The following is an 8,814-nucleotide window of genomic DNA, read 5'->3' on the forward strand; positions in this document are numbered from 1 at the left end:
ATCGAATAATGACAGATCTTTCATCATTTGCACTGTTGCGACGTACATGTTCCTCTGGGTTTATTTATAGAAGCAACGGTGAAGCCTGCACCCGGTACCGTTGCAGAATCAGTTGACAATGCAACTCAGGGAGCGCAAGTTGACAATGGAATTCAGGCAAAACCAGATGATTTTGAAATTCACGCTCCACCAGCTGACAATGCAAATCAGGCTCCGTCATTTGACATTCGTGTAACTGGAGCTGACAATCCACTTTGGGGACTACCAGCTGACCATATACCGAAGGACGTTTCCGTCCTTAAGAGTAAGTCAGCAGTTACTAGATGCCCTCCTCGTCTAAAAAAAACTCCATTAAATATCTGTAAACATTTCATTTTCATATTAATATGCGTATTACTATTTAATAAAGGATACATGAAAATGACTACTAATTTAGAAACAGGGTGATTAATTGCTGATATACAGTCCTACTTTAATTAGCCTATACTCCATCACTACCCCATTAATAATACGCCCAGTTTCATGAAATAATGATCTAATCGAATAATGACAGATCTTTAATCATTTGCACTGTTGCGACGTACATGTTCCTCTGGGTTTATTTATAGAAGCAACAGTGAAGCCTGCAACCGGTACCGTTGCAGAATCAGTTGACAATGCAACTCAGGGAGCGCAAGTTGACAATGGATTTCAGGCAATGCCAGATCATTTTGAAATTCACACTCCACACTCTGACAATGCACTTTGGGAACTACCAGCTGATAATACGCCCAAGGACATTTCCCTCCTTTAGAGTAAGCTAGCAGTTAATAGATGCCCTCCTCGTCAAAAAAACCATTTCATTTTCATATTAATATGCGTATTTTTACTTAATAAAGGATACACGAAAATGACTACTAATTTAGAAACAGGGTGATTAATTGCTGACATTCAGTTCTTCTTTAAACAGCCAATACTTCGCTATCTGTACGTATCTGTAAAAGGCGACTATGCTTGTCGTAAAAAAAGAGGCGACTTTCGGGATCTGGTGGTTAGGATCGTTGACTTGGTTGATGCATGTCGTCGTGTCTTAATTGCGTGGATCGATGCTCATGATGTCAACCACTGGATCGTCTGGTCCAGACCCAATTATTTACAGACCGCCGTCGTATCGCTGGAATATTGCTGAGTGCGGCGTTAAATAACAAATGAACAAACAAAAGCATATATTCACCATCATCTTCGTCGCTAAATTATAAATGTTGATAATGAATTATTTTGTGCTTCAGGTTAAGATGAAACATGAAACAGACAGCCTGTCATCTGAGTTTCCTGTAGACAGTGAAATAAACCTTTAATGAGCATCATCATAGCTTTTACGTGGTCATTAACTTTATATATGTACTACTGAATGTGTTTGTTTGATTGTCGTTTATCGCCGCACTCAGCAATATTCCAGCGGTATGACGGCGGTCTGTAAAATAATCGAGTCTGGACCACACAATCCAGTGATTGACAACATGCGCATCGATCAACGCAACTGGGATCGATGACATTCATCAACCAAGTCAGCTCGCCTTTTACGGTAATCAGGGGTTGCTAAATACCTATTCTACCCCGGATACGGGTGCATTTTTGCAATAACAATCATGCCTCTGAAATATTCAAAGTAATTACATTAACGCCTTATTTCTTTCACTGTTGCCTTTGTGCAGACAACAACACATAAGTCGAGCATGTTTTACATGTGTGCAACAAAGGTGCACGACTAATGCGTTGTGTTCCACACAAAGGCAACAGTGAAACACATAAAGTGTTAATGCAATTAAAATTAATAATTTAGAGACATGATTGTTATATATTGAACTTCACAAGGTCATACATAAACTATATTTGTATGTATCGTTATGTATAAAATAACGGTTTTTGCATGTTGCGGTACACGTTGTTTTGGCCATTCTATCAAAAAAAATATATCTCACTTGGGGCGATCGGGTAGCTTAGTGGTTAAAGCGTTCGCTCGTCACGCCGAAGATCCGGGTTCGATTCCCGACATGGGTACAAAGTGTGAAGCCCCTTTCTGGTGTCCCCCGCCGTGATATTGCTGGAATAATGCTAAAAGCGGCGTAAAACCAGACTCACTCACTCACTATATCTCACTTTCTGCATATGCTGGTGGAACAAATGAAATCAAACTGTCCCGCGGTCATGCGACGGTTACACGGTCTTGGTACCAGTGTTTACTCATATACCGCATGGATAAGAGCCAGACTTTCAGTTATTGCATCATGTCGTTGTATGCATGATCATTATCCCGTTCGAGGTAGATTTGCGTTGAGTACCAAATGGCACAGCTATCCCGTAGGCACTGTTTCCTGCGATCTAGGAAACATGGTCCATGACACTGCGATTCGCTCTGGTCGTGGTTTTCAATGTCAGAATCGAAATGAGTCCTGTTCTTGAAGTTCAGGGACCTAAAGGCATTGCTGGAAAAGGTAGAATTGCATGATGTGAGCACACCCAGTGAATCAGACAATTTCAATCATGTCAATCATCTTACATCACAATTATTCATGGAACAGTCACATAATATACGGACATCGGGTTAGGGACCTTATACAGTAATGATACGCATGCTTGTACGACATATTAGTTCCGGGTGTGTCATACGGTTCTAACTCAAAAGTTGTTTGATGAGTGTGCAAGGCCTTTGTAAAGCTTTGAAAGACATGTACATTTCGAGGACACTCCCAAGTTTGAGGTATAAATGTGGAGATGCCATTCATTGGCTTGACTTGTACCATGTGTACCCTTTATTTCGGGCGAACAATTGACTTGCCTTGCATGTGTTTTTGACGGGTGCCACCTGTGGGGTAAGATGCGCGCACCTATTCTCGAACATCTGATCATCACTCCGACACTCGCCAATTTCTTAGCGGTGACTTACTTTTTACGGCGTTGGTACAAGCAAGCCCTTTTAGGATTCGAATAAAGATGAGGTCGGAAATAGTTTTGAAACACACGAAGGCATACGCGGAGCTGGGGTTACCGTCTTGGGCGGACCCGTCTACGTCGTGCGCTACCCAAGCCCCCGTCTCACTGATTTATGTTATTAATAAGCGGGACTCGCGTTCTGTTTCGTTTCATCCTGGACGTTTACAATGATTCTTGAGGATCCATTTGTCCATCTGCCTCTCCTATCAGGTCTCTTAGATCTTAGAGGAAATAAATAGCAACCCAACTCAAAAGTGATTTGGCAAGCCTAGAATGCCTCAAAGAATTGTTCTGGGATCCATTTGGATCTTTGGATTTCCATTTCGTAGAAACATATTTTTAATTGAAATAAATCTATTTCTGGGACGCTACTCCGGGTGTTGCAGGAATAAATACGCCTTTGGATGTGAGAGACGTGTCTCCCCACGCGCTTTGCAGGATATAAGCCATTGAGTGTCCATGTTCAGTCAAAAAAGACACGTATCACGCCTGTCTCTTTTAGCAAGAAACGCGCTATTGAAGATCCGCGCTGTTGCCTTGGACTAAGTTTAGAACGAGCAATCTCTACCTGTTGAGAGGGGACGATGGATAGATTTACCCCATGCTGATAGGATTTGAAAACTTTGTAATATTACTGTCGGTAACGATTTTCACTTCTTTGAGTGAACACATTTAGAAATAAATCGTCAACAAAAAGTATTATTATGTGGAACCTAATGAACACCAACTACAACATTTAGTTTTCACTCTAAAGTCTCAGTATTAAGAAATCTTAGCAGATTTGTCTCTTGTATACTAGTATTTAAAACTTTCTAATGTTTTCTCTCATATTAATGCGAAAGTCTCCGTTATCAAAATTATCCTCTTGTATGTATTTATGTCAATGTTCCACTGTGAACATTTATGAAAATAAACAATGCCAGTGTCAATAACAATGTTAAGCGAGACACGAGTTCAGCCGGACGCTTATAGCAAGACAGGTGGCATGTTCATATAGACGTGACACATGTCACTCAGTGCGTTCAGCGAGAGGTGCTTCATTGGCGATCACTGGGGGCTTCCCTCCACATTACCCCCAGCACTCCTCACTCACCCAATGCTGTACTGGGATACATTATTCAGGTTCATTATTTCGTTAATCCAGAGCTTCATCGCCTGGACAGTTTACTGTCAGATATGCCATTGACCAGTATCGTTTCATTAATCCAGATCCGTGTCGCTTCCGTTAGGTGACTATTCGGAACCACCATTTTGTATGGTTAATCCCATAAACGCATAGAAATACCAATAAGGAGACTAAATAAAACACATTTCTACAGATCATCAACTGCCATTTGTGCTAGCGTCCATAGAACATACCATCATGCACTTATTCTTAACAATAACATTGACATAGTAGCATAACCACCTCCACGTACAGTGATAATACAATGTCCATACGTTGTAATACTGTCAACGTGCATGTTGACGGGGAATTAGCTCTTGGGGGAATAAAGGACAAAATCGACATCACTGTCCCGGAACGCTTTATGCACAACATGTAAACAATAAACAACAATTGCACAATGAGCGGAATACCTGCTCTGACAACACAAACACAGCAATGAGCAGACTTTCCAGCTCAGGCGTACAAGAGGTGAGCGGATCTCCAGCTCACCTCAGGGCGTTTCCCACGAGCAGCATATCCTGCTCGAGGTCGTCCCTATGCCAGCACTCGGAATACCAAGCCTGACTAACCCCTAGTAACTGTGTAATGGTAGCACATATATAGCAATGAACAACAATGGACAGACAAAGAGACAACGACGTTGCTTTGGACATATGGGCGTGATTAACAAACACAGTTCATGGGACGATCAATTAGGGCAATAAATGCCATACTATAAAAAGCAGTAGTTAAAGGGAAGTGATATGGTAGTCCAGGCTGACTGACAGTCAAAATACAATGAAATATTGGTGAGGATTAACAACGGGGATTAGCGCCTAAAACGTAATGACAATTAAGTTATGGAGACATGGCTACAGGGTAAATTGCCCTTGAAGTCAAATGTACTGCAGACAATGGTAGTCATAAATCAGTCGCTATGACAATACTATAAGGGCTCATCCTCCTCAGTGAACAAAAAAAAAAAACCTGGTCCCACTATATACAAATGTCCATAGCTACACATGACTCATTAGTATCTGTTACCCAGTGAGCATTGTAGTTAGCAGTGACCACGAAATTGTAGTTGGTCACACATGCGTTGAAAAAGAGTACTCCATTGTTCTGACTTCCCTACTAACTTCTATAATAATATTTGCCTGGCCAAGATACCCGAGAGATACACAAACTATGTTCTTACATGCGTTGGGCTTCTGAAGAAGAGTGCAATATGAACGTTTTAGCGTGTATGTTATGGATAAATAATGAAGGCTGTTGGTCCCTGTTAAGTGAACTGATGTTCTCTCTACGATCTCCTCAAATAGTTTATGCAGTAATCTGTAAGATGAAATTGGGGCGCTAAACATTATGCTGTTATTATAGATAAAATATCAAAACTAGATACATTTAATGTTAAACTTCACCCTGATATAATATCAAAGTATAGATTATTACTTAATAGTCATTTAAATTTCATCTGAGGGACACGGTATACTAGTAATTGATATAATCATATATATCACGAACGTGTTTATGAAAACACAATATAGTCAGTTGTAATAAAACATAGGAATAATTTAGTGACGTCATAGACTTCGACCATGTGTTTTTCATTTAATCAGTAGTCACTAAAGACATGAAATATGACATCATATAACAATGTATTACGGTTAGAAAAGAAGTGTTATATTTACCGAAGTGTTATCGTATATCGGCTGTCGATGTGCGACAGTTCAATTTAGTTAGCTGTTCTACATATACATTCTTGAATGTTCCACCCTGAATGAGCAACCAAACCCTTTCATTAATCAAAAGAAAGCCCTTGCAAAAGCACAGTCCATTGTACGATTTCGACTTTATCAGGAGAACGTGTTTACGTGTCACTATCAAATAGTGATGACACCAGGTGTTCGTGAGAATGACAAGAGACACCAACCAGCTTGTGTTCCTATAGTCCAGCGAGTGGGTGTTTATGTCCTGTTTCCCGTTGTACCTCATCTTGTGTGGGCAACATTGGACGAGGTGTCTCCAGTATAATTAGACATGATGATAAATATCAAAGATAATGATGGTTGCAAAACTTTGATTCGTACACAAGACAAGCGTATTTGATAGGTGGAAGATAAATGAATAAATAAATAAATAAATAAATAAATAAATAACATTTTTGTTCATATCATTTTGTAAATGGATTCAACACGATAACCATATCAACGAAGTAGTGTTTGTTCTATAATGATGATCGCATGTATTCAGTAGTTCGCGCTTTCTTTGTATGACCAGCAACAAATGTGGACACGATCCATCAGGGTTGTGGTGAACACCAGTCTGCATCCACTGCCGTCGCTAAGGTCACTCTCCTCATGTTTGTAACACGTGCACTGTTCAATTGCCATGTCACATGTTATCGACAACAAGCCATCTGAAATAGAAATCCGTGCTCTGTTCGAAGACTCATTGTAAGATCAGACATGTGCTACAAACGCTAACAAGACCCTCCAGGTTGCATCTATGATATGTATTTTCAGGACGCTCCCCTAAACATCTAATAAAAGAAATGGTTCTGGTTGACCATTCATCTACTCAAGGTTTACTGAAGGAGAACATGTCAATGGGTCCATCACATCGCCATCGAAAATGGGAAAGGAAATAATTTATGTTGCCGTTTTGCTTCGATTCCATAAAGGAGCTTGATTTATTGACTGTGTCCCCAACATCTCAGTCGAGTAGATGATGCATGCTTCCACACATGTGTCCATGTCTTACCTTGGTAAGACAGTTATATAAATAGAAGCACACCTGGTACATGTCACTTCCAGCTAAGGTTTCTACTCTTGACCCAGGCTGTAGTCCTGTAGCGAACGGGCAGTGTAACCTACGATCATAGGTTTCTGACGTGCAAGTTGGGAAGAAATTTCACCCAACTCCCTCATTGATAGTTCATTTTAGCATATGATCCTGTTTCATTAAAACATATTTTCTATAGTTCATAACACGGTGTGACGCTTCCTTATGGACGAGTGAGTGGACATACAACAGCCCTTACCCCTGTTGGGGTCCATGTGGATTGAATGCTAAAATTAACTGATGAGAATGGCACTAACACACACACACAAGTATGCAAGGGACCGTACGGTTCTCAACGTTATTTCCTTGTATTTCACTTTAGATCACCTCAGGGGCGGTCGGGTAGCCTAGTGGTTAAAGCGTTCGCTCGTCACGCCGAAAACCCCGGTTCGATTCCCGACATGGGTACAATGTGTGAGGCCCATTTTTTGGTGTCCCCCGCCGTGATATTGCTGCAATATTGCTAAAAGCGGCGTAAAACCCTATTCATTCACTCACTCACCAGATCACCTCATGGCGCCTTTAATAAAATACATGACAAAACTGGGAAAGGTGAAGTCTAGCATGTCAAGCCACATTGAGGGAACTATTGTGAAAAGCACAAAACACACTAACAGTAAACATCAATGTTTTATTGTCACCCGATTGTCTTCAAAACATACTCACCGTCCTCGTTGAATTGTTCCTTCTAACTCCCATTTGTGCATTTAGAGGACTACGTACAAGGACAGGTGCAATAAACATGTTGACATGCATCAATACAGAGTATCATCAATACATGAACCAAACAAAATTGTGTAATCAGTGATTATTAAACCAATTTCATATTTACTCTATTTATTGTAAAACAACGATTCAAATTACCTTAATAGTCATTATGTCAACGCTGAGAATAAATTGTGATCAATACTGTGTATCTTCTTATTGATGTCGATATGTTTATTTTCCAGTTTGTTTCATCGACAACTGTTCTTCAGTTGAATAGAAATGAGATGGCTGTGACAATTGTAACTCTTTCAAATTTCCGACGTTGCTGAACCTTTGATTATCAATATGTATCTTGAATTTACCGATAAAAAGAGTATCCCAAAAACGTAGTATAAATCAAGAATGGTTAAAAACTTGCTAAATGCCTATAATAAGAACCTAATGTCACAGAAAGGGGATACAATAACAACGAGTGCAATATATGGATCAATGTGTGTAGGTTATGGCTAAAAGTAGAAAGGTATTTTGATAATCAAACAGATCCCAGCGGGATTAGGAATGTGATTATAACACAACAATTGGTTCAACATAAGTCCTGAGTCTGCAGATATGTTAAGGTTCTGCAAGTTATGTTTAAATTCCTCTTTGTACAATATGTCCATATTGATTGGTTATATATACCATCTTTGTGTATAAGTCCGCCTCCGTGGTTTAAATGATCGAGCGTCTGCATGGAAAGCGGAAGGTCGGTCCTTCGATCCCCTGGTTCGATCAATGTGCATGTACTCGACGTAAATTCCAATGTAATTCACTGCATTTGCACGTAAATATAATCGTCTGAATATTGTTTGCATTCACGAAATTGTCAAAACGACGTTTGTCATGTATACAGTATACATATGATCGTCTACAACGTATGTCTTAGATGTATCTTCCTCAACAGGAAATCACAATAATTTCTCTATACATTGCTATCGAATATTACACTTCCAGCGTGTGTGACACGTGGACAGCCTGCAATGAATTCTGCTTTGCAGAATATACATCATGTCACCTGACCTTGCCTAAAATCGAAAAATCGTTTTTGTGTGGCGACACCTGCAGTATGGTCGTCTAGTATCGAGCCATCTCATAAAACAAGC

Source organism: Haliotis cracherodii, unplaced genomic scaffold (assembly GCF_022045235.1).
Source record: "Haliotis cracherodii isolate W230 unplaced genomic scaffold, xgHalCrac1.p SCAF_7, whole genome shotgun sequence".
NCBI classification, from domain to species: domain Eukaryota; kingdom Metazoa; phylum Mollusca; class Gastropoda; order Lepetellida; family Haliotidae; genus Haliotis; species Haliotis cracherodii.